Consider the following 26,628-nt stretch of genomic DNA (forward strand, 5'->3'; position numbering starts at 1 on the left):
AGTATCAATAACTGCTACATCGGCCTTTCTTTGAATAGTTCCTTTATTTCTCTATTTGCTTCTCCCATCCTGGTTAGGAAACTCCACTGCACTCTGTCCATTGCAAGTTGAGAGGTGAGGCCCCAGCTGCCACATACAGTGAGTGAAGAAGCTGAGCTTCCTTCAAACCCTGGGCCTCCACCTGCTGTATAATTTTTTTTTTTTTTTTTTTAAGATGGGGTTTCACCATTATGGCCAGGCTGGTCTTGAACTCCTGACCTCAGGTGATCCACCCACCTCGGCCTCCCAAAGTGCTAGGATTACAGGCGTGAGCCACCGCGCCCGGCCAATTTTTTTTTTTTAAACGGAGTCTCATTCTGTTGCCCAGGCTGGAGTGCAATGGCGCTATCTTGGCTCATTGCAACCTCCATCTCCCAGGTTCAAGCAATTCTCCTGCCTCAGCCTCCCGAGTAGCTGGGATTTCAGACTTACACCATCATACCTGGCTGATTTTTGTATTTTTAGGAGAGATGGGGTTTTACCAGGTTGGCCAGACTGGTCTGGAACTCCTGACCTCGGATGATCCACCCGCCATGGCCTCCCAAACTACTGGGATTGTAACCGGGTGACAGGAGCAGGGCTGCGGGGATGTTTCAAAGACGCTCACTGTTCCCCAGTTGGATGTGTTTTCCCCAAGTCCTTGGGCCTCACTCACCCAAGAATGGGGAGGAGGACTCTGGCAGCGTGGTGAGCTCGTTCAAGTAAATATCGGATCCAAAGAGCTTTGCAGAAAAGCGATTTATTAGGGAGAGAGAGAGAAAGAGAAAGAGAGAGAGGGAGAGAGGGAGAGGGGGAGAGGGGGAGAGAGAGAGAGGAGAGAGAGAGAGAGAGAGAGAGAGAGAGAGAGAGAGAGAGAGAGAGAGAGAGAGAGAGAGAGAACTGTCGTTGGAGGGAACCCAGATATGGAGTCCACACAGGTAAAGAGAGAGACAGAAAGCAGGCTCCCACACTGCCATGGGAGGGGATCCCAGAGAGAGAAATCCGTATGTACAGGGGTAAGGGAGTAGGGAAAATTTAACCCCGGAGTTACTCCCACCCCATTCAAGTTTTCGTCCAGTTAGAGGAGCTTTTCCAAACTTCCTCTGGAGTGATTGATCTTTCACTCTGATGCTGGATTGGCTGCCTGACTCACAATAGAGCCCCTCCTTCCAAGGCATTTGGTTGGCTTTCTAAACAAAGTAAGCTCACCTGGGCTGTCTACCCTTGCACGGGGGAAAGTTAGACAAAGAACTCTAGGCTCCCCGATGGGGAGGTGGATGGATGTATGGCTCTGGGAAGTTCTTGCCTTTGAAACCACGTCCCTTACGGACCTGAGAAGTGAAGTTACATAGTCCCTCAAAATTACAGTCATGAGCTACCACGCCTGGCCAGAATGGGCATTTTTTTTTTAAATTGTGGTAAAATAGACGAACAACAACAACAAAAGAAAATCCCACAATGTAAACTTTACCATCTCAACCATTTTTAAATGTACAGCTCAGTAGTGATAAGTAAGTGTTCGTTGTGGTGCAACAGATTTCCAGACCTTTTTCATAATGCAAAGCTGAAACTCTACACCCATTAAAAAACTCCCCACTTCTCCTTCTCTTCAGCTCCCAGCAACCACCATTCTACTTTTTGTTTCTATGAGTTTAACTACTTTAGATGCCTCATATAAGTAGAATCGTACAGTATTTGTCTTTTGTGGCTTATGTCTAACGTAATGTCCTCAAGGCTCATCTATGTTGTAGCTTGTGTGAGCATTTCCTTCTTTTTAAGGCTGAATAATATCTCATGGTATATACATAACACATTTTCTTTCTCCATTTATCTATCGATGGGCATTTAGTTTGTCTCCACATCTTGGCTATTGTGAATAATGCCTCTGTGAACATGGGTATGCAAATACTATATCTCTTTGAAATCCTGCTTTCAATTCTTTTGGATATAGCTAGAAGTGGAATTGCTGGATCATATGGTAAGTATATTTTTAATTTTTTGAGGAACCTCCATTCTGTTTTCCATAGCAGCTGCACCGTTTTACATTCCCACAAACTGTGCACAAGTGTTCCAAAGAGCATGGGTATTTTTAAAAGCTCTTTCAGTAGAGGCTTTCTGTTTATTATCCTTTTGCTTTCCTTTTTTCTTCTCCATCATTGCTTTAACACAACCTGTCTTGTTTGCCTGGACTAACCAATTGGTTTGATAAAGTTTCCTATATTTTATTTCTTTATCCTACTGGAGGCTATACAATTTGATTCTTTTACAATAGACTTAAAAATTTTTTATATGTATATTATTTGATAAACTACTTTTTTCCTTTTTCTTTTTTTTTTTTTTCTGGAGACAGGGTCTCACTCTGTCACCCAGGCTGGAGTGCATGATCTTGGCTCACTACAACCTCCGCCTCCTGGGTTCAAGGGATTCTCATGCCTCAGCCTCCTGAGTAGCTAAGATTACAGGGGCATGCCACACGCCTGGCAATTTTTTGTATTTTAGTAGAGATAGGGTTTCACCATGTTGGCCAAGCTGGTCTGGAACTCCTGACCTCGTGATCTGCCCACCTCAGCCTCCCAAAGTGCTGGGATTACAGTCATGAGCCACCATTCTTGACCAGTATTTTTTTTTAAAAGATATCTACTCTTCTAGCATGGGATATTGTCTGGAATGGGATGGTTTAAATATTACCATGGTGTAGTTTAAAATATAAAATAGGATTTGGAACCTTATCATGATAAATTTCGGTATATGATATATGTGGTTGTCTCCCCCCGCAAAGTAAGGAACCCTTTTAAAGCATGGAGAAGATATTTTTTGGTATGAAAGGGTGACGAGCCTTTAAATCTTTCAGGGATACATGTAAGCATAAGGATTTAGCCTCTACGGTGAAGGTGGATGCAGCACTCAAAGTTGCTAACATCAACTTCCTAACTTTCAGCCAGGGTTCTCACTGCATTTGGCATAGCTCTGAGGAGACAAGAGAGTTTCTCACAGCATAGCACGCTGCCTTCTGACAACATGGAGCTAAGCTGCCAAAAATGACAATCAGAGATTCAATAAGAAATTTTGGACATTAAATCAATTTATATTATTACTTTTTCTTTTTCTTTTTTGTTGCCCAGACTGGAGTGCAGTGGCCTGATCTCAGCTCACTGCAACCTCCATCTCCCAGGTGCAAGCAATTCTCCTGTCTCTGCCTCCCAAGTAGCTGGGATTACAGGCGTGAACCATCACTCCCGGCTGTTTTTTGTTTTGTTTTGTTTGTATTTTTAGTAGGGTTTTACCACGTTGGCCAGGCTGGTCTTGAACTCTGATCTTGTGATCCACCTGCCTCAGCCTCCCAAAGTGCTGGGATTACAAGCATGAGCCACTGCGCCCCGCCTGCCATTATGTTTAATTACTAATATTCCATTTATCACAGAACTTCAAAACCATATTATTTCCCCTCGTCTTCTTTCTCCTTTTGGAGAAGATATCCAGCCTAGAGTTCATTTTTTCAACTGATTTTTAAAATTTTAATGTCAAATTTTAAATTTCTATTTCTCTTTCAGAGCTACCTATTTCTTGTTCTATAATGGATTTTTTTGCTTCCTACTTTCTTGTTCTTTTTTTAAGGAGGGAATATATCTCTTTATGTATCATAAGCACATTTATTTTCAATTCCTTATCAAGCAGTTCTATGAAATTATTTATTTATTTTATTTTATTTTTTTGATACAGAGTCTTGTTTTGCAGCCCAGGCTGGAGTGCGGTGACATGATCATAGCTTACTGCAGCCTCAATCTCCTGGACTCAAGCCATCCTCCCGCTTCAGCCTCCTGAGTAGCTGGAACTGCAGAAGTGAGCCACCACACTAGCTAATTTTTTTTAATTTTTAGATTAAAGTCAAGGTCATGCTATGTTGCCCAGGCTAGTCTCAAACCCATGACTTCCCAAAATGCTGAAATTACAGGGAGGAGCCACCATGCCAGGCTTATTTTCTTTTGCTTTTTTTTTTTTGAGATGGAGTTTTGCTCTTGTCACCCAGGCAAGAATGTAATGGCATGATCTTGACTCACTGCAACCTCAGCCTCCCGGGTTCAAGCGATTCTCTTGTCTCAGACTCTTGAGTAGCTGGGATTACAGGTGCCCGCCTGACTAATTTTTGGTATTTTTAGTAGAGACAGGGTTTCACCATGTTGGCCAGGCTGGTCTCGAACTGCTGACCTCAGGTGATTCACCTGCCTTGACCTCCTAAAGCACTGGGATTACAGGTGGCCAAGCCTAATTTTATCTAGAGTGAATTCGTACTCTTAACTGGGGAGGTGGAATTCATGCTGTTTCTTATGTAAAATATTTTAATGTGGTTTTGAATTTTACTTTGCACAAGGCTATTCTGAGCGGAAAGAGCTGTAGTCTTTTATTTATTGTCTCTTTCCTGTTTCCTCCATGCTCACTTTTTCCTACCTGACAGTATTGCCTTTACGTCCGCAAAGCTGCCCGGACCTCAGTTCAGAAGCAGAAACACAGAAGTCTTTTTGGTATTCCTGCCTTATTTCCTTATGTTGATATTGTAAATACCACAATATTTACACACTGTAAATACTTACAATATCAAAGTAAGGCAGGAATACCAAAAAATTAAACCCACGTGTCAATTTGAGAAAAATTTATAGGACTATGACATGCATTCATTTGTCATTTAAAAAATCTTCCATTAAAATGTTGCTATTTTTTTTTCTTTTGATGCATTCACTACATCAGGCTCTGTCCTTGAATTCCTCTTTTCCCAACTTCTGTGCTTCCGTAACTTTAAGCCATAGGGTATCCAACGTTTTTTCAGGCTCCATCACAAGAGGGAGCCCCATCCCTAGTCCCCATCCTCAAAGGTCTCTGCGTGATGCTGTCTGCTGTTAGTCTTGACTACCTTGTGGGAGCCAAAGCCCTGGACCTGAGAATAGAAGGCAAGTAGGTATATAGCTGCGATTCAGCTCTTCCCTGTGTAATTTTTGTTTGTTTCTGTGCCATGGAAGTATTTAAGTTTTTGCATTCTGAACCAACTACATCATTTTTATTTCCCCTTTTTATAAACTTTTTATTGCTACATATTTGGAATGAGCGTAGGGACTGAAAGTGGGAGAGCGGGAGAGATTGATCAGAGAATGAGGCTGATGCACCTTTGGGCAGATATCAGTTATGTCCTGCTCACATTCAAGGTGTAAAAGTTTAGGCCGGTTGCAATGGTTCACGCCTGTAATCCCAGCACTTTGGGAGGCCAAGGTCAGTGGATCACCTTAAGTCAGGAATTTAAGACCAGCCTGGCCAAAACCCATCTGGGTTTGAGACTAGCCTGGGCAACATAGCATGACCTTGGCTTTAACCTAAAAATAAAAAAAAAATTGGCTAGTGTGGTGGCTTACTTCTGCAGTTCCAGCTACTCAGGAGGCTGAAGCAGGAGGATGGCTCGAGTCCAGGAGATTGAGGTTGCAGTAAAACCCATCTCTACTAAGAATACAAAAATTAGCCAGGCGTGGTGGCGTGCACCTGTAACTCCAGCTGCTAGGGAGGCTGAGGCAAGAGAATCACTTGAACCTGGGAGGTGGAGGTTGCAGTGAGCCAAGATTGATTCAGTCTCAAAAAAAAAAAAAAAAAGGTTATGTGCATGTTTTATTTGACAAGCTAGTTCATACTTTTTAGTTTTTTAAAATTTATTTACCAATAAAGCAAAGGCAAGCCAATTAGTTTTTATTTCTAATTAGAAAAGCAATAACTTTTTTTTTTCATTTTTTTTTTTTTTAATTGAGAGGGAGTCTTGCTCTGTCGCCCAGGCTGGAGTACAGTGGCCGATCTCAGGTCACTGCAATCTTGTGCCCTCTGGGCTTAAGCAATTCTCCTGCCTCAGCCTCCTGTGTAGCTGGGACTACAGCTGCGTCACCATGCCTGGCTAATTTTTGTATTTTTAGTGGAGACGGGGCTTCACTGTATTGACCAGGCTGGTCTCGAACTCCTGACCTTGTGATCCGCCCACCTCAACCTCCCAAAGTGCTGGGATTGACTGTGAGCCACTGTGCCCCACCATAACTCTTAATTATAGAAAAATTATTAAAATTCAGGAAAGGAGAAATACTAGCTTGGAGAATGGTGAGTGGGATGCTTTATGGATGCCTCCTCTTTGAAGATGTGCCTTGAAAGATGAGGATTTTAGCAGTAGGATTGAGAGGAAAGAAAAGGGTATTTTAAAGTGGGGGGTAGAATCCAGTTTCAGAAATAAAAATATTAGACATGCTTCACAGGATATTGCTGGATATATGGAGTAAGGATGGATATATAGATAAAGCTGGAAATGATTTTAATGAGATGAGATTTTACAGATCTTCAATGTAAAAGAGTTTGGCATTTATTCTTCAGGAAATGAAAATCCAAGTTCTTGGCCAGGCTCAAAGGTTCACACCTATACTCCCAACACTTTGGGAGGCCGAAGTGGGTGGATCACTTGTGGCCAGGAGTTCAAGACCAGCCTATAGATGGTCCAAGATAGATGGTGAAACCCTATCTCTACGAAAAATACAAAAACAAGCTGTGTGTAGTGGCTGGTGCCTGTAATACCAGCTACTTGGAAGGCTGAGACAGGAGAATCTCATGAACCCTGGAGCTGGAGGTTGCAGCGAGCTGAGACCCCTCCACTGCACTCCAGCCTCGGGGACACAGTGAGACTCTGTCTCAAAAAAAAAAAAAAAAGAAAGAAAAGAAAAGAAAATCCAAGTTCCACATTTGTCCTTAAAAAATTCAATTTCCGGAACACACACAGGAAAAATTCCTGTAAAGGTCTTTTTGTAGCACAGCACAGAAAAGTACAATGTTACATTTGAGAATGTCTATTTTGTTCATTTCCTGTGAGACAAGTTGGAATGTAAAATGGGAGGAAAAGCCTTGTATTTTAGTTCCTTCCTGATTTTCCCCCACCCCCCACTGCCCAAAGGTAGGCAGGGGCTGGGGAGGACCAGAATTACGTATTCATTCTCTGAAATTAAACACAAGTAAAAATTCACATATATCCCCAATGGTAAAACAGTCCCAGAACCAGCACTTTAACTATAAACACAGAAAACATTTTGTATTGCTACAAGAACAAAAGTATAATCAAGAAAGATTCTTTGTAATGTTATCTAAAACCTGAAAAGTCTGTAGTTTTGGTTGGTTGCCCAGTAAATTGAAAGGATTGTTTTTTTTTCAATTTTGCGTTTCATTTTTCTTGGTCTAAGGCCCAATCTATTGCCAGTGGTGAGTCAGAAGGGATGCCTGAAATAGTTCTTGTGCAGTTATCTATGTTCGTGTCTTATCATCCACGGATGGCCAAGACTTTCTCATTCATCTACATATTTCACAAAAGCCTAGCACAGTGTTCCCATGTTAAATGTTTGCTGAATTATATAAAAGGATTTCAACTCATCTGTCAAATATGTGAGACAACAAATAGCGTTTTGTGATGTGTCCGCTGATGGGTAGTTAGAATCGTAAGGCCAAAAGTAACCCAAAGTTTCCTTTTCCCTTTCCCTTGACCAGGAAGAACTATCCAATGAATGCTATTCACCGCTAAGGAAAAAGTTCTGCTAAAGATATTTTTTCAAAATATTAAGATAAAAGTAAAAGCATTTATTTTCAGAAAGTGATTGTCATTAGCTATAAAAATCGAATTACAAGGCTGGTGCAGTGGCTCACACCTGTAATCTCAGCACTTTGGGAGGCCGAGGTGGGTGGATCACAAGGTCAGGAGTTCAAGACCAGCCTGGCCAACATGGTGAAATCACATCTCTACTAAAAGTACAAAAATTAGCCAGGCGTGGTGGCATGCACCTGTAGTCCCAGCTACTCGGGAGGCTGAGGCAGGAGAATCAGTTGAACCTGGGAGGCAGAGGTTGCAGTGGAAAAGAAAACAAAAGAAAAAGAAAAATTGAATTACACATAAAATAGTGGTATCCAACTTATGGGACAACAGAGTAACAGAAACTAGACCTCCAGAAACCTAAAAAAATGAACAAAAAATAGATTGGCTAATGTAATATATTATACCACACTACATTATATTACACTGTATTATAACATACCATATTATAATATACTAATGGTGCTCAAACAAAGGAGCCCAGAGATTTTGAAGAATATCATCATGAGGTAGAGAGAGAGAGGTATGAGGGGTCTTCTCACTTATTACTTCTATCCCTCTCTCCATAGGCTGTGGTGGCTGAGAGAAATGACAGACACCTTTGTGATACCAGAGCACTTTCCAGACGTGCTGTTGGTGGCCCTGTCGGAGTCTGTTGGCCATATACCTGGGTATCAAATCAAGAGAGCATGAGAAGTTGGATAGCTAAGGTCCAAGGCAAAATGGTTACTAAAGGCCATCCCTGACCCTGACCCCGAAAGAAGAAAAGATCCTTTGCTCTTGGCATGCTTTTGCAGGAGTGTCTCAGTCTGTTTGGGCTGCTATAACATTGACTGAGTGGCTTATAAACCACAACGATGGGCCAGGTGCAGTGGTTCACGCCTATAATCCCAACACTTTGGGAGGCCAAGGCAGGTGGATCTCTTGAGGTCAAGAGTTCAAAACCAGCCTGGCCCGTGACCAGTGAAATCCTGTCTCTACTAAAAATACAAAAATTAGCCGGTCGTGGTGGCACATGCCTGTAGTCCCAGCTACTCCAGAGGCTGAGGCAGGAGAATCACTTGAACCTAGGAAGCGGAGGTTGCAGTGATCAGAGATTGCGACATTGCACTCCAGCCTGGGCAACAAGAGTGAAAATCTGTCTCGAAAATAAATAAATAAATAAATAAATAAACAACAACGGTGTGTTTCTTCATGGTTCTGGAGGCTGGGAAGTCTTTGATCAAGGTGCCGGCCAATGTGGTGTCTGCGGAGGGCCTGCCTTCTGGTTGGTGAGCAGCACCTTCTCTCCTTGTCCGCACGTGGTGAAAGGGGAGAGGCAGCCCTCTGAGGCCTCTTTCTTAAGGGCATTAATTCCATTCATGAGGGCTTCCTCTCATGACCTACTCACCTCCCGTGGACCCACCTGCTAATACCATCCATCACCTTGAAGATTTGGTTTTTAATATATGAATTTTGGGGAACACAAACATTTCAATCATAGCCAGAAGGTAAATTGGTCTTGCTCTAAACTAGAGAAGCAGAGAGGACTCTGGGAAATACTACTCCCTCCCTGGGGCTTCTAGGCTTTTAAAATCTTTTCATCATTGCCATATATCTCTCCTCAATGACTCTACAGCCCTGGATTAGAACAGAGCATAAGACACGACTTTCAATTTTTTTATAATCTGGTATAGAGATTCATTCATTCATTCATTCATTCAACATACATGCAGCATCTACAATGTGTCATGAATATATGCCAGAAAGGCAGAATATTTGCCAAACAAATGGTGTAGCTACTGTATGCAATGAGATTTGGGAAGCTGTCTCTGTGGGTCGGAGAGCCTGGGAAGGCTTTATCAAAGAACTCAGGATTTGAAGTGGGACTTGTAAAATGGGTGGGATTTCGACTGGAGGAGAAGGAGGAGGTAATGCTGGAAGTGCAGAGGTATGAGTCGAGGACCTGAGGGAATCCAAACTGGAAAGGGAGGTTCCGGGCTGGGTGCAGTGGCTCACACCTATAATCGCAGCACTTTGGGAGGCTGAGGCGGGCAAATCACTTGAGGTCAGGAGTTTGAGACCACCTGCCCAACATGATGAAAAACTGTCTCTACTGAAAATACAAAACTTAGCTGGGCATGGTGGCAGGCGCCTGTAATCCCAGCTACTCAGGAGGCTGAGGCAGGAGAATCACTTGAACTGGAGAGGCGGAGGTTGCAGTGAGCCAAGATCATGCCATTGCACACCAGGGTGACAGAGCAAAATCTGCATCAAACAAACAAACAAACAAACAAATGAACAAAACAACAAAACAAATTTATACTTTAAAAGGGTGAGTGCTGCTATCCGAATTATTTCTCAATTTTTAAAAAAATCTAATTTTTTTAATTGAGAAAGATTTAATTATTATTTAATTATGATCCCTGAATGGAATTAAAGTAAATGATTAAAATTTTCTTAAAATCAAGGTAGGAGTTTTTTTAACCAAAGATTATATTCCTTTTTTTTCTTTTTTAACTTTTATTTTAGGTTCAGGAGCATGTGTGCAGTTTTGTTATATAGGTAAACTTGTGTCATGAGAATTTGGTGTACAGAATATTTCATTATCCAGGTACTAAGCATGGTACCTAATAGGTATTTTAAAATATGAAATTCTTCATGACTCTGCATGTCATCCTTATGCAGGGATATTCTAATCTCTGTCTCATCCCAATTTTAGTATATGTGCTGCTGAAACTAGCACCAAAAGCTGTATTTTACGGTTATGTCAAATGAAAATTGCATCTGATCTATGAATATTACTCTGGAAAAATCCCTTGAGTTGTCCAGTGTATAGTAGTAGTCAGGATTAATACCTTCTTTACCAGCTCTTCATAAATCCAGTGCAGCCAGATTTTCCTCCAGTGTTAGAGTCCATCACTGTTGCTGTGGATCAGCAACAAATGAAGTCATTGGTTTCCATTTCAGGCCTGTATTGTATGAAAAATACAAGTTGTGTGAACATAGTTGACTTCTCAGAAATTAAAGACATAGATGATGCAATTTCCTTGAATTATTATTATTTTTTTTCTGCGACTGAGTCTTGCTCTGTTGCCCAGGCTGGAATGCAGTGGCACCATGTCAGCTCATTGCCACCTCCGCCTCCTGGTTCAAGAGATTCTCCTGCCTGCCTCAGCCTCCCAAGGAGCTGGGACTACAGGTGTTTACCACTACATCTGGCTAATTTTTTTGTATTTTTAGAGAGATGGGGTTTCACCATGTTAGTCAGGCTGGTCTCAAACTCCTGACCTCAAATGATCCACCCGCTTCAGCCTCCCAAAGTGCTGAATCTTTTTTCTTTATTTTTAAACACAGTTGAGATCATTCTGTACATACAATTTAATAGTTTCTTGCTTTTTAGGTTTTCTTTGTTAAAGTTTATTACGCCTTTTTAAACACCATACCTTTCATCAAGTGAAGATACTTAGCCATACAAAGGGTTACACATTTTTATTGTTTTTAGTTTTCTGATACTATAAATAATGCTGCAATGGGCATATATGAACATAAATTTAGCCCTCTGTACTTTTCCATGTTTTAAAATGTTTGTTTGTTAGTGATAGGATCTCAGTCTGTCCCTCAGGCTGGAATACAATGGCACAACTCACTGTAGCCTTGACATCCCTGGGCTAAAGTGATTCTCCCACCTCAGCTTCCCAAAGTCCCAAAATGCTGGGACTACAGGCGTGAGCCACATGCCAGCCTGACTGTACATTTATTATTTTTTTTAGATGAAGTTTCACTCTTGTCACCCAGGCTGAAGTGCAATGGCTCCATCTCAGCTCACTGCAACATCTGCCTCCCGGGTTCAAGCAATTCTCCTGCCTCAGCCTCCCGAGTAGCTGGGATTACAGGCATGCACCACCACGCCAGGCTAATTTTGTATTTTTAATAGAGATGGGTTTTTACCATGTTGGTCAGGCTAGTTTTGAACTCCCGACCTCAGGTGGTCTGCCCGCCTTGGCCTCCCAAAGTGTTAGGATTACAGATGTGAGCCATCGTGCCCAGCCTATTGAATGGTTTTTACGTGAAGAAATGGTCTATGTTGGAAACTGATAGCTTTTTTTTTTTTTGAGACAAAGTCTCACTCTGTTGCCTAAACTGCAGTGCAGTGGCACAATCTCGGCTCACTGCAACCTCCACCTCCTGGGTTCAAGTGATTCTCCTGCCTCAGCCTCCTGAGTAATTGGGACTACAGGAACGTTCCACCATGCCCAGCTAATTTTTTTTTATATTTTTTAGTAGAGACAGGATTTCACTAAGTAGGCCAGGCTAGTCTTGAACTCCTGACCTTGTGATCCACCTGCCTCTGACTCCCAAAGTGCTGGGATTACAAGCAAGAGCCACCACACCCAGCCTGATGGCTCTTAGTCATTAAGAGGAAAATAAACTATGTTTTTGTTTTTGTTTTTGTTTTTGAAACAGAGTCTGGCTCTGTCACCCAAGCTGTAGTGCAGTGGCATGATCTCGGCTCACTGCAACCTCTGCCTTCCAGGTTCAACTGATTCTCTTGCCTCAGCCTCCAGAGTAGCTGGAACTACAGGCATGTGCCACCACACCCGGCTAATTTTTGTATTCTTAGTAGAGACAGGGTTTCTCACATGGGACACAAGTATAAAAATATAAGAAAAAAAAAAAGGAGACAGGGTTTCATCATGTTGGCCAGGCTTGTCTCAAACTCCTGACCTCAAGTAATTCACCCACCTTGGCCTCACAAAGTGATGAGATTACAGGCATGAGCCACTGTGCCCGGCCAATAAATGTCTTTTGAGGATTGCCTTGGGATAGTGAGATTTTATTTATTTATTTTTTGTTTGTTTTTGTGTTTGTATTTGTATTTATTTTTTTGGGGGGATAGTGAGATTTTAAGGGGTTCACATGCTAGAAGTTTGAGGGGTGTTCAGTGTTTTACCTTTTGATCTCTTCATCAGTTTCCAGCTTTCGTTTTTGTTAATGCCTCTCATCTCTGAACATTATGTATACTCAGGAATTTTTTATGGGATTCTTAAATAAGAACCTATAAGTGCCAAACTCCCAAATTTCCCCCTTTTCTCATAACAGCAGTTGTCCTAGCCTCCCCCAATTCTTTTGATTTCTTTTTTAAAAAAGCCTTTGGGAGGCCGAGGCGGGTGGATCACGAGGTCAAGAGATCGAGACCATCCTGGTCAACATGGTGAAACCCTGTCTCTACTAAAAATACAAAAAATTAGCTGGGCATGGTGGCACGTGCCTGTAATCCCAGCTACTGGGAGGCTGAGGCAGGAGAATTGCCTGAACCCAGGAGGCAGAGGTTGCGGTGAGCCGAGATGGCGCCATTGCACTCCAGCCTGGATAACAAGAGCGAAACCCCAGCTCAAAAAAAAAAAAGCCAAAAATCAAACAACAGTGTCAAGATTTAAAACCAGTTATAATCCATCTGCTAGGTATTAAAGGTGCTACTAGGAGGTATAGTACTACTAGGTACTAAGTCAAAACAATCCCACTCATAGTTATTTTTTCTCCCAAGTTCATTTGCTCTCCTCTTTAGTTTATCCCAGACCATCCCTACCAACATTATATGCCAAACTTCCTTGACTCAAGTTTTCCTTTTACAGTCATAATCTTTCTTTAAAAAAAAAAAAAAAAAAAAAAAAGAACTTACTTTAGAGATGGGGTCTTGCTATGCTGCCCTGGTCTCAAACTCCTGGCTTCAAAATAGGAAGATCTGTTTCTCTTGTGTTCTCTTTGGATGGCTCTGGACCACTGTTTCTGTGCATAGGCACAGGGGCAGAGCTAAGGAACAGTCATCCCTCCTTGCTGTCCATTATCTGTTGCCAACATGGTTATTTTCATCTTTGTGCCACAGAGTCATTGCTCACAGTGTTTTTCCTCTCGTGTGCCTGCTGCCTCCTAAGGCTACACATATGAGTGTGACCCTAGGCAGATCTTTCTGTTCAGAGCTGAAGCAATATGAAGAGACTTCATGACTTTTTAATTACCTAGATAGATCTTTTAACTTATCTGTACAACTTCTGTAAAGTTACAAAACTTAAGTAGAGTTTTGGCCCACAATAAATAACCACATTAGAAACGCTAATCTAGGTAAGTAGCCCAGTTTCCTAAGTGCTTTCTAATTATGTTTTTAAATTTATGTCAAAGCAACTATGACTGTAAACTGAAGTGCCGTGGTTAGAGGGCACATGTCAAATGAATCACAAACTCGTGTCAGCTGGTCAAGGAATAATATGCTCTTTTCAGTTTTTATAGCACGAGGAAGCAATAATGATAAGGACTACATGCAATAAAGCTGTTATCAGTCTGTGAGAAAAATCCCATATATTAGTAATGTTTTAGCTCTACCAACCTAATAAATTCAGATGCCTTTTGCATGTTAGATTACTTTCCCACCACAAGTGAGCTACAAATAATGTTTGTCTTTCTGAAGGCAAACATTTGTCACAGTCATTCCTACCATTCTTGCATGAATCACACTGGTTCATCTGCTGTGACTTAGAAGATTATGGCCAATGGACAACACAAGCCAAAGTGATAAATGTGCAGTTAGCTCATGTGAAAGCCCACGTAGACCCACTTCTGGAAAAACGGGAGGAAGATTTATGGTGGTAAAGCAGTGGCATGTGTGAGAATTTCCATAGTGCTGGAGCTGAGACATGGAGGAATTGAAATGAGAGGTTAGACCCATCAAGTTGAGAGAGAACGGCTGAGTCAAGCTCATGGTGGCAAGCCAGGAGCAGTGGCTCGCACCTGTAATTCCAGCGTCTTGAGAAGTTGAGGCAGGAGGATTTCTTGAAGCCAGGAGTTTGTGATTAGCCTAGGTAACACAGCAAGACCTCACCTCTAAAATAATAGTTTAAAAAAAAAGTTAAGGAAAAAAGTTATGGAGTCAAAAAAGGTTTTAGATCGATGCTAACCTAGATCCCCAGAGTCACCCAGTGGACATGCTCTGGGTTCCATGGCACGAGGGTCCCCAGTCCTGGTTTCAGCACTGGTCAGCTCTGCTGTTAAATGAGTGGAGTTGTAATTTTATCTCCTTTCCTTAGAGGACTCTCTTAAAGTCAGTGAGGTGACAGGTGACAACAAGAGTTTCTAAAAGTTTATAAAAATAAAAGAGTTTATAAAAATCTTGATGGTGTCCTACACAGCAAGGAACACATTTCATGTTTTTTAAAAAAATACAATTATTGTTAGTAAGAATGGTAAAAATTCTTAGCATTGCTTTTTTTTTTTGAGACAGAGTCTGGCTCTGTCACCCAGGCTGGAGTGTAGTGGCAAGACCTTGGCTCACTGTAATCTCTGCCTCCTGGGTTCAAGCAATTCTCCTACCTCGGTCTTTCTAGTAGCTGGGATTATAGGCATGCACCACCACACCAAGCTAATTTTTGTATTTTCAGTAGACATGGGTTTCGCCATGTTGCTGGTCTCGAACTCCTGACCTCAGGTGATCCATTCTCCTTTGCCTCTCAAAGTGCTGGAATTTCAGGCATGAGCCACTGCACCTGGCCCCATTACTCTCTTTGAGGTGTCATATAATTAAAGAAAACTTATTTTAGTGATGTAGATAAATGTCAGAACCTATCAAACAACTGCTCCCAAGTTGTTCTTATTTGCATCCAGCCCCTTCTTAAATTTTTTCACCACCAGTAAGGACAAAACGGCTACAAATGCCAGAGATCTCAGTAGCAAGAGTGGCCCCTGGCATGGAGTAGAAGCACAAGAAATGTCCCATCTTGGGACAGGGCTTGTGGTGAGCAAAGAAGTTCAGTTCAGCTTCCTATTATGGTAACTGGCCAATTATAGCACACACTTTACAAATTATATTTCATTTTGGTGAAAATGCACTTTGGAATTAGTCATAAGAAGAATCTTGAGAAACAGGCAGAAAGTAAATCTACTTTTCTGCTTGTCATTATGAAGCATAGTGTTTACTTTTTAAGAATTAATTTCATCGGTGGCTCACGCTTATAATCCTAGCACTTTGGGAGGCTGAGGCAGGTGGATCACGAGATTAAGAGATCGAGACCATCCTGGTCAGCATGGTGAAACCCTGTCTCTACTAAGAAAATACAAAAATTGGCTGGGCGCGGTGGCTCACGCCTGTAATCCCAGCACTTTGGGAGGCCGAGGCGGGTGGATCACGAGGTCAAGAGATGGAGACCATCGTGGTCAACATGATGAAACCCCATCTCTACTAAAAATACAAAAAATTAGCTGGGCATGGTGGCACGTGCCTGTAATCCCAGCTACTCAGGAGGCTGAGGCAGGAGAATTGCCTGAACCCAGGAGGCGGAGGTTGCAGTGAGCCAAGATCGCGCCATTGCACTCCAGCCTGGGTAACAAGAGCAAAACTCCATGTCAAAAAAAAAGAATTAATTTCATAATGGTTTGAGATTGACAGTGTCTTCAGTTGGCACTACCAGGGTCATGAACACAGAACTCTTAGCTTTCTTGTCCACCTCAACATGAAAGATAACATTCTTAGATAATGTCTACCCAATAAAGAATTCAAGAGCCAGGTGCGGTGGCTCAAGCCTATAATCCCAGCACTTTGGGAGGCAAAGGTTGGAGGATCACTTGAGCCTCAGAAGGGAAAGCTTGCAGTAAGCCAAAATTGAGCCACTGAGCTGCAGCCTCAGTAACAGAGTGAGACTGTGTCTCAAAAAAAGAAAAGAAAAAAGGGAGGGAAGGGGAGGGAAGGGGAGGGGAGGGGAGATAGGGGAGGGGGAGGGAAGGGAGGGAAGGGGAGGGAAGGGAAGTGAGGAAGAAAAAAAGGGACAAAGAGAGAGAGAGAGAAAAAGGAGGGAAGGAGGAAGGAAGGAAGAAAGGCAGGCAGGCAGACAGGCTGGGCTTGGTGGCTCACATCTGTAATCCCAGCATTTGGGGAGGCTGAGGTGGGAGAATCACTTGAGCTTAGAAGTTTGAGATCAGCCTAGGCAACACAGCAAGATTCTGTCTCTACAAAAACTTTTAGAAACAAGGTGAGTGTGGTGGTGTGGGCCCATAGTCGCAACTACTCAGAAAGGCTGAGGCAGGAGGATCCCTTGAGCCCAGAAATTCAAGGCAGTAGTGAGCTATGATCAGGTGAAAGAAAGAGGGAAAGAAAAAGAGAGAGAGAGAAAGAGAAAGAAGGAAAGAAAGAAAAAAAGAAGGAAAGATTAATTCAAGGAATCGAGGATCATGTTATCATACAGGAAGAGCCTTGAATTTATTTTCGAAGGTGAAAATTGGAGAATTTAGATGTTCTAACTATTGTTAATTCTTGTGGCTCTCCTCAGATGGATAGCAGCACTCAGGTTGCTATCACACACAGGTGTGCTGCCACCCAGAGACGCTCTTATCTAGAAACCTTCTTGAGGACTTGAAATACGGCTGAGGTAATAAGAGTTCCACAGAACTCCTCCCACTTCAAACAATAAGATTCCTGTATCAAATGCAATAACATTTTAAAACATAGGCTTGCTGGGCGGGGCGTGGTGGCTCACACCTGTAATCCCAGCACTTTGGGAGGCCGAGGCAGATAGATCACGAGGTCAGGAGTTCAATACCTGTCAGACCAACATGGTGAAACCCCACCTCTACTAAAAATACAAAAAAATTAGCTGGGCATGGTGGCGGGTGCCTGTAATCCCAGTTACTTGAGAGGCTGAGATAAGACAATCTCTTGAACCCAGGAGGCCGAGGTTGCAGTGAGCCAAGATCAGGCCACTGCACTCCAGCCTGGCCATAGAGCAAGACTCCATCTCAAAATAAATCAATACAGTACAACACAATACAATACAGGCTGGTCTGTGTGGCCTGGTGTGTACAACTAAGGTCATGAGTTACATATTTCTTTGTTCCTTCTTCGCTCCCACTGCTTCACTTGACTAGTCTAATCCTTCCAATGGAAATTCCTGGGCACCAGAACAACAGATAGAACTCAAACTAGAGTATAATATGATGTCGAAGAAGCCTGGGTGTGGTGGGGCACCGTACCCAGATACAAGTTCCAATAGCCAAGGACTGGCCTTTTGTTTTTTATTTTTGAGAAAGAGTCTTGCTCTGTTGCCCAGGCTGGAGTGCAGTGGCCTGATCTCGGCTCACTGTAACCTCTGCCTCCCGGGCTCAAGTGATTCTTGTGCCTCAACCTCCTGAGTAGCTAGGACTACAGGCACCCACCATCATGCACAGCTAACTTTTGTATTTTTAGTAGAGATGGGGTTTCACCCAGTTGGTCAGGCTTGTCCTGAGCTCCTGACCTCAAGTGATCCACCCACCTTGGCCTCTGAAAGTGCTGGGATTACAGGTGTGAGATACCAAGCCCAGCCTGGACTGGCATCTTAGTATCCATAAAATGATAAAAGCCAGGGCTGAGAGCACACTACTGAGGAGGGAGGCTGGAAGCAAACCTCTGCTTAAGAGTGGAAGACAAGAGGACTGATTTGAGAGAGGGCACTAGACACATCACACCCATGGCCTAAGGAAGCCTGAGCCCTGGGTACTTTGTGGGTAAAAAGGAGTCACCTTTGAGAAATTAAAACTCTATGCAAAAGTGTCCCACTGAAGTGGGATAAAAAATAGAAGAAAATAAAATAAAATTCTATGCAAAAGTGTAAGATCTGAATTTATACTGCTCTCATGGTATGAAAATTCCAAACCCAGATTTTTTTTTCTTGAGATGGCATCTTGCTCTTGTCGCCCAAGATGGAGTGCAATGGCGTGATCTTGCAACCTCTGCCTCCCAGGTTCAAGCAATTCTCCTGGCTCAGCCTCTCAAGTAGCTGGGATTACAGGTGCCTGCCACCATGCCTGCCTAATTTTTTGTATTTTTAGTAGAGACAAATTTCACCATGTTGACTAGGCTGGTCTGGAACTCCTGACCTCAGGTGATCCACCTGCCTCGGCCTCCCAAAGAGCTGGGATTACAAGCGTTAGCCACTGCACCCGACCCAAACCCAGAAATTTGATTAAGAGAGGTCCGTGACACTTTGGGAGGCCGAGACGGGTGGATCACGAGGTCGACAGATCGAGACTATCAACATGGTGAAACCCCGTCTCTACTAAAAATACAAAAAATTAGCTGGGCATGGTGACGCGTGCCTGTAATCCCAGCTACTCGGGAGGCGGAGGCAGGAGAATTGCCTGAACCCAGGAGGCGGAGGTTGCAGTGAGCCGAGATCGCGCCATTGCACTCCAGCCTGGGTAACAAGAGCGAAACTCCGTCTCAAAAAAAAAAAAAAAAAAAAAAAAAAAAAAAAAGAGAGGTCCGTGAATAGGATGATATTCGAGAAAGCCCTGACAGAAGCAAACACAAAATCTCTCTTTAGAGACACTTTTATAATTCAAGGCACATGGAATGTCTAACGAACAGTTGCACTTTGTTAAAAATGTGTTCACAATGAAAAATTACAGAGCATGTGAGGAAGTGATCTACCAGGGGAGTCAGGAACCAATAAATGGGAGAATTAGCACTCCAAGAAACTGAGATAGTAAATGATAAGAAACAACAAGAGCAAAGAGACAATCAAATAAAAAACACAAAAAGGAAAAGATGAAAAGTAATATACTATTCAGTAAAAGAAAGAGATGTTAGAATATGACATAAGTGTACGTATTCCTACAAACTCACTGATTCATAATGGATTCAAATTGAAACCAGAGAATTGAAAGCAAGCTTTAAAGTGTTTGGTTATACTTTAAAATAAATTACCTGTAAGATTTAGGAATTATGTGACTCACTGGATTTTATTACCTCATTGGATTTTATTATCTCATTGGATTATGTCACTCTCGTTGGATGATATTAAAAGCCATGTGACAGGTTTAGCTAGGTTGATAAATGTATACATTTGTCCTTGACAGGTTTAGCTTAGATGACAAATGCATGCTTTTTTATTGATTTTGAGTGGCTATACAAATAAATTTTTTTCATAGGAATAGTTTTCTAATTTTGAACTTCTTTAAATTATCAAAATAACACAACTTTTTTATTTGAGATAAATTCTAAAATATAGGAGAGACCCCCCCCAAAAAAAAACTAATAAACCCAAAAAACAAAAAACCCAACAGTCTCACTTCCCAGAAACACTATTGATATTCTTTTTTTTTTTTTTTTTTTTTTTTTTTTCCGAGCTAGCTAAGATTTTATTTTGGACCAAAAAAAAAAAAAAAAAAGCAATTGAATTGTTTTGCAACTGGAGGCATGGGCAAGGGGGGGTCCCCAGGCAGTAAACTCCCCGCCGGTGGGCTGAGGGCTAGGGCTGAGCGCCGGTGGGCTGAGGGCTAGGGCTGAGCGTCAGGTGGGTCTCCTGTTCCCTGCGCTCCCCTGCACAGCAACCTCCCTCCTGGGCTCTGGGGCAGCCTCAGGAGGGGCAGGCTGGGAGGGGCAGGCTGGGAGGGGCTGTTGCAGCTGTTCACTTGAGCAGGATGTCAGAGGACTCAGACACCAGCCTCCCATCGAGGGTCTCAATCTTCTTCACAACCACAGCCTTGGTGGAGCTGGTGCGGCTGATGGAGCTGGAGCCCGCGACAGAGCCAAAGCTGGAGCCCAGGCCGTAGCTGAGGCCGGGGCTTGTGAGGCCCCCATAGGCAGAGCTCAGACCACCTGCATAGCCGCTGGTGGTCTTCGTGTGGATACTCATGTTCTGCATCCCGGACTCCAGCCGGCTCTCCTCGCCCTCCAGTAGCTTGCGATAGGAGGCGATCTCGATGTCCAGGGCCAGTTTGACATTCATCAGCTCCTGGTACTCACGCAGCTGCTTTGCCATGTCCTGCTTGGCCCTCTGCAGGGCAGCCTCCAGCTCCTTCTGCTTGTCATGAGCATCCTTGAGTGCCCGCTCCCCGCGATCCTCAGCATCTCTAATGGCAGCCTCCAGGGAAGCCCTCTGGCCTTTGAGGCCCTCGATCTCAGCCTGGAGCCGGCTGATGTTCCGGTTCATCTCGGAGATCTCAGTCTTCGTACGCCGCAGGTCATCCCCGTGCTTCCCAGCCAGCATCTGCAACTCCTCATACTTGATCTGGTATATGTTCTCCACCTCAGCCCGGCTGCGGTTGGCGATCTCCTCGTACTGCGCCTTGACCTCGGCAATGATGCCATCCATGTCCAGAGAGCGGCTGTTGTCCATGGACAGCACCACAGACGTGTCGGAGATCTGGGACTGCAGCTCCCGGATCTCCTCTTCATACAGCTGCCTGAGGAAGTTGATCTCGTCAGTCAGTCCTTCCAGGCGAGACTCCAGCTCTACCTTGTTCATGTAAAGCTTTATCCACATCCTTCTTGATGAGGACAAATTCATTCTCCATCTCTGTACGCTTATTGGTCTCTTCCTCATACTTGTTCTTGAAGTCCTCCACCAGCCCCTGCATGTTGCCAAGCTCCGCCTCCAGTTTCAGCTTCTCCTGGCCCAGAGTCTCCAGCTGCCGCCTCAGGTTGTTGATGTAGTTCTCAAACATGTTGTCCATGTTGCTCCTAGCCGTTTTCTGCTGCTGCAGGAGGCTCCACTTGGTCTCCAGCATCTTGTTCTGCTGCTCCAGGAACCGCACCTTGTCGATGAAGGAAGCAAACTTGTTGTTGAGGGTCTTGATCTGCTGCTTCTCCTGGGTACGCACGGCCTGGATGTTGGGGTCCACATCCACCTTAATGGGGTTCAGCAGGCTCTGGTTGATGGTGACGGCGGTGATGCCTCCCATGCCTATGCCGCTGGCCCCAAAATAGCCTGCACCCAGGCCACCCCGGAAGCCACTACTGCTCACTCAGGAGAAGCTCAAGCGGGCACTGGGCCCACTCGTTAAGGAGCGGCTGCTGAAGACCCCGGGGCCAGAGGTGGACACCTTGTAGGACTTATGGGTCACCCTGGTGGACATGGTGGAGGCAGGAGTGGAGGTAGGCAGGCTGAACTAGGGAGAGATTCCAGAAGGAGCGGAGAAGCTGCTTCTCAACACTATTGATGTTCTAGCACAGTCTCTTCTGGTTCTTTTTCTGTACAATGTTTTCTATGAAGATGAACTTACACTGAAATACTTTTTAGTATACCTTTTATTTTATAAATTTAACATACATCATACACATTTTCCCATGTCCTTAAAATTTGCTGTAAATATAGTTTAAATGGTTGTATAGTATTTCTTCATGGACATGCCATTTATTTAATAATTCTCATTATTGCATATTTAAATTGCTTCCATTTTTTCATTGTTATAACTTTTCAATAAATATTTGTGCATTAGTCTTTGTTTATGGGTTTAACTATGTCCTTAGGCTACAAGGCTATGTCCCTTGATTTAATTTTTTAAATCAAGGGGCAAGCCTTGATCTTTGCAATTCACGTATTCAAAAGTATTCACTGAGCATTCACTAAGTACCACGTACCTTTTCCCTAGACACGTATTATTCGTCTTTGTTTTGTTTTTCTGATTGTCAAAGTCATCACATAGAAAATTTGGAATATATATGTGTTTTTCAAAAAGGAAAAGGCAGTAAAAATGAAGCATCAGTGAATTCAGCTATTTTCTGTGTTCAGTTTGTAGGATCTAAGCCCGAAAAAGAAAACTCCAAATTGAAGAACTTTTGCTGGGCATTTAAAAATTTGGACCTTGCTTAAGCAAGACACACTATGCAAGGAAAGTTACACACACACACACACACACACACACACACAAATTTGCACCATACTTACCATGGTGGCTCACACCTATAATCCCAGCACATTGAGAGGCCAAGGCAGGTGTATCACTTGAGGTCAGGAGTTTGAGACCAGCCTGGCAAACAGGATGAAATCCTGTCTCTACTAAAAATACAAAAATTAGCTGAACTTGGCGGCACGTGCCTGTAATCCCAGCTACTCTGGAGGCTGAGGCATGAGAATCGCTTGAACCGAGGAGGCAGAGGTTGCAGTGAGCTGAGATTGCACCACCGCACTGCAGCGTGGGTAACAGAATGAGTCTCTATCTCAGAAAAGCAAATAAATTTAAAAATTTTAAAAAGTAGGCCAGGCACAGTGGCTCATTTCTATAATCCCAGCACTTTGGGAGGCCGAGTTGGGGGGATCACCTGAGGTTGGGAGTTCAAGACCATCCTGGCCAATGTAGTGACACCTTGTTTCTACTAAAAATACAACAAATTAGCTGGGTATGGTGGTGGGCACCTATAATCCCAGCTACTTAGGAGGCTGAGGCAGGAGAATTGCTTGAACCCAGCAGTCAGAGGTTGCGGTGAGCTGAGATCATGCCATTGTATTCCAGCCTGGGCAACAAGAACAAAACTCCATCTCAAAAAAAAAAAAGAAGTAATAATTTGCAAAGCAAGTTTGCTGGATGGGACAAAAGTGAGGGAGTGTTAGTTTCTTTCACTTGATCTTTAGAATGTATCTGCACCAAATAGGTAAGGTGAGTCAAATTACCACCTTCCCAGACTTGCTTCCTGTTATAATTCTATATTTGGTGGCAATTTTTGTAACAACATTCAAAAACTATGTTGGTTTACCAAAATGTCTAATAACTAAAACATACACATTTCAGAGCTGTGTTTACAAACTCCAACTCTTTGTTACTTACTTCAGCTAAAAGAAACAACCCTAACTCTGTTCATACAAACCAAATTTACTCACAGCAAATTTAAAAACTAAATTTAAAAACAATTAAGTTGAACTTATATCAAATAGGCCAATTGATTTCTATTCTTAAACACAGAGGTAGGTAGACTATTTTATGTCTGTTCAGATTCTGCCATAGCAGAGAAAATGATTTAAAAGTCATAGTGCTGGCTGGGCGTGGTGGCTCATGCCTGTAATCCCAGCACTTTGGGAGGCCGAGGCCCAGATGGGTGGATCACCTGAGGTCAGTAGCTCAAGACCAGCCCAGCCAACATGGTGAAACCCCATCTCTACTAAAAATACAAAATTAGCCAGGCATGGTGGTGCATGCCTGTAATCCTACCTACTCGGAAGGCCGAGGCAGGTAATCACTTGAATCCAGCAGGTGGAGGTTGCAGTGAGCCAAGATCACGCCATTGCACTCCATCCTGGGCAATAAGGGTAAAACTTCGTCTCAAAACCAAAAATAATAAGTAAATAAATAAATAAATGTCATAATGCTAAAACCTAGAAATAAGGCAGAAGGTTATAGATAGAGCAGGGTTGATAAATCAAGGGACAATAGTTCCTGTTATTAAATTCTCTGCTGCAGTGCTCAGTTCTCCTAGCATACAGCTCTAACCACAGGGCCACTGTTCATCGTTGTTTGTGCGCTGAATAATCCCAGGGGGCGCCATTCACAGCAAGCCCTGGCAGAGGACTCAAGCATTGCAATTCAGTGATGCAACAGGCTGAGATGACTTTAGAAAGAAGAAATGACAATAGTTTATTATATGAAGGGATATATTTCTGAAGAAACAAAGAAAAGTGACAACTGTGTAGACAGTTCATAAAAATGAAACATCTTTTTTGCAGGGGAAGTGTCTCTTGCCTTGTGCACCAGGCTAGGCTGGCACCATCTCCAAATTTTTGAAAGTACACTGCAAAAAGCTGAGGCTGTGAGTGTCCATCAAAAAGTAATTTGGAGAAATAGAAATCTATGAAATTTAAGAAAGTAGAAATTACTGCAACTTAGTGCCTAAATAATCCCTTAAACAATGTTCAGTGGTGAGGAAGAGGAAACACAAAATGAATAACAGGAAAACTACAAGCTGGTCTTCACTTTGCAAGATAGTTTTTCTCTTGTGCTTCCACTCCTAGCTACTACTGGAGCCTTTTCACACCATTGGCCTAAATAAATAACTAAAACAATGTTTCTAATCTACAGACAAGGTTTTGTTATGTTGCCTAGGCTGGATTCTAACTCCTAACTCCCGAACTCCAGGGATCCTTCTGCCTCAGCCTCCTAAGCAGCTGGCCCTGTAGGTGTGGGCCACTGCTCCCAGGAAACAATTAAAAAATATGAGAAACCATGAGGATAGATCCTGACCCTGTGTCTTCCAGCCTGGGCAAACGCAATAAAGAGTTGGGTTGGATGCGACCAGGACTGATGGATATCTTCCAAGGCTGCTTTCTGAAGACGACAGCTTCCCCTACCCATCTTTAATCTTTTTCTAGGGCCAGAACCCTAGAAGATCCAAAGAGACAAAGGAAGAGGATCATCTAGCTCTCCACTCCCGTGTCTGCGTCTAACGTGTGTGGCGCATTGTGTTTGCGGGCATTTCTTCTGTTTCGTGACCTGATTAATTAAATTCTCACCGTGTATATGCTTTTCCTTTGGAGTCACAGTGCATCTTTAGAAGCCATACCAACTTTTCCTGTGCAGTAAGGTGGGAACAGGAAGAGCCTGGGAATCAGGCAAAACCAGATTTTAAATCCTAGCTCTAAACTCTGGGCAAGTGACCCTTACCTTACTTTCTTTGTCTGAGAAATGGGGAAAACCATGAGCTCCTTATGAAGAAATAATTTAACAGCTGAAGATCTTTTGAGACAGTGCTTGGCATGCAAAAGTCTCAAAGCAAATGTAATTAGTGTTGAATAGCCATTTAGAGAGGAGCCAGACTTGGAGTCAGACTGCCAGAGCTTGAGTATGCTGGCTCTGTCACTTACAGCTATGTGACCTTGGGTGGGTCACTTCAACTCTGTTTCCTTATTCCTTAAGATGAGAATAATGAGAGTACTGCTTTGTGGGGAGTTGTGAGGAATGAATGAGATAATACACATACAGCACCAAGAACAGTGCCTGGCACATGGTAAATTCAATAAAAATCTTAGCTATTATGATCCGTAGGCTATGAAGGAAAAAATTATTTCCCCTATCTCATAAACTTGTTGGGAGGTTTATATGAGACAACCTATAAAAGTACTTAACGGCCAAGCAGGGTGGCTCACGCCTGTAATTCCAGAACCCTGGGAGATGGAGGGGGGCAGATTGCTTGAATCCAGGAATTTGAGGACAGCCTGGTCAGCAAAGTGAGACCCTATCTCCACAAAAAGTAAAAATTTAAAAAATGTTTTAAAGTGCTCAGCAGAGCTCTCAGCTCATATTAAGTCCTCAAACTTAGGTATTAACTTGTTGATTATTATTCTATGATTATTAGCTTTTCACTATATTGAAAAGTTCTGTAGTATAAGACAGATTTCTTTATTTCTATCAATAATTATATAGTAGTAATTAATTAGATACTATCACTGGTTATAAAGTCAGCATTTTCACACACGGCTGATAAAAAAATGTGAATTGAAAAGAGCTACGCTAATTAAAGAAAGCACAAAATTTTTAGCCTTTTTCCTACTTTACTACTTTCTAACTCTTTATAATACATATTTTCTGAGTTTTCTGCATTTTGTCATATAAGTTCGTTAAAGATACTTTGATTTCCTTCAAAGTAATTTGAGTCAGTCCCTTGGTATTCAGCTAAATTGAACTCCGGTATTTTGGAACAGTATCTGTTGACACAAATATATTTGGCATCACTGGGGAATTTAAAACTACATACAGATAGCGTCATGATCCTTCAAACTTAAGGTGACAGTACTATTACAGAGGACAAGTGTTGCTAAAAAATTTTATGTTGTCATTTCTGTACTGATCATATATGGGCATTCTAGTTTCTGGTTAGCAGTGGCAGTTACAAAGACTAAACTATAGTTTTGCAAACATTCTTCACAAGGTATATTAGAACTGCTCAAGAAAGTAAGCATGGGAATCTGGCAAGATACACAGCGAGACACGTGCAACCTTTCACTCACCTTCTCTCTGATCCTCAGGTTGACTGCACGGGGTGAAAACCAGTACCCTTGCTCACTTCAGAGTGGAGGCACATCCCATTCTCACCAGCCTGGAAGATAAGAGCTCATGCTAGAGATTTTGTTTGGGTTCTGCTTTGATATTTCTAGTCGGGGAAATTCCCTGATGGCTAAATTAAACGAAAAATCTAAGAATTCAGAAACTGACAGGCCCAGAAAGAATATCTGTGGCTCTGAATCTTCCGCAACAAC

The 26,628-nt window shown here is 42.8% G+C and overlaps 1 long non-coding RNA gene, 1 other non-coding gene and 1 pseudogene across 2 annotated transcripts; all 3 read right to left on the minus strand.

Moving 5' to 3' along the window:
- Nucleotides 1-857: 857 nt before the first annotated feature.
- LOC118154651 (uncharacterized) lies at nucleotides 858-26,628 on the minus strand. The gene is made up of 3 exons (XR_004744828.3): nucleotides 26,380-26,628; nucleotides 10,498-10,611; nucleotides 858-9,907 (listed from the first exon to the last, which is right to left on the minus strand). It is a non-coding gene; the product is annotated as an uncharacterized LOC118154651 (long non-coding RNA).
- On the minus strand, nucleotides 10,283-10,385 carry LOC118154934 (U6 spliceosomal RNA). Its single transcript, XR_004745188.1, has one exon. It is a non-coding gene; the product is annotated as a U6 spliceosomal RNA (small nuclear RNA).
- LOC100410214 (keratin, type II cytoskeletal 8 pseudogene) lies at nucleotides 19,813-21,404 on the minus strand (annotated as a pseudogene).

The sequence above is a fragment of the Callithrix jacchus genome, chromosome 6 (assembly GCF_049354715.1).
Source record: "Callithrix jacchus isolate 240 chromosome 6, calJac240_pri, whole genome shotgun sequence".
NCBI lineage: Eukaryota > Metazoa > Chordata > Mammalia > Primates > Cebidae > Callithrix > Callithrix jacchus.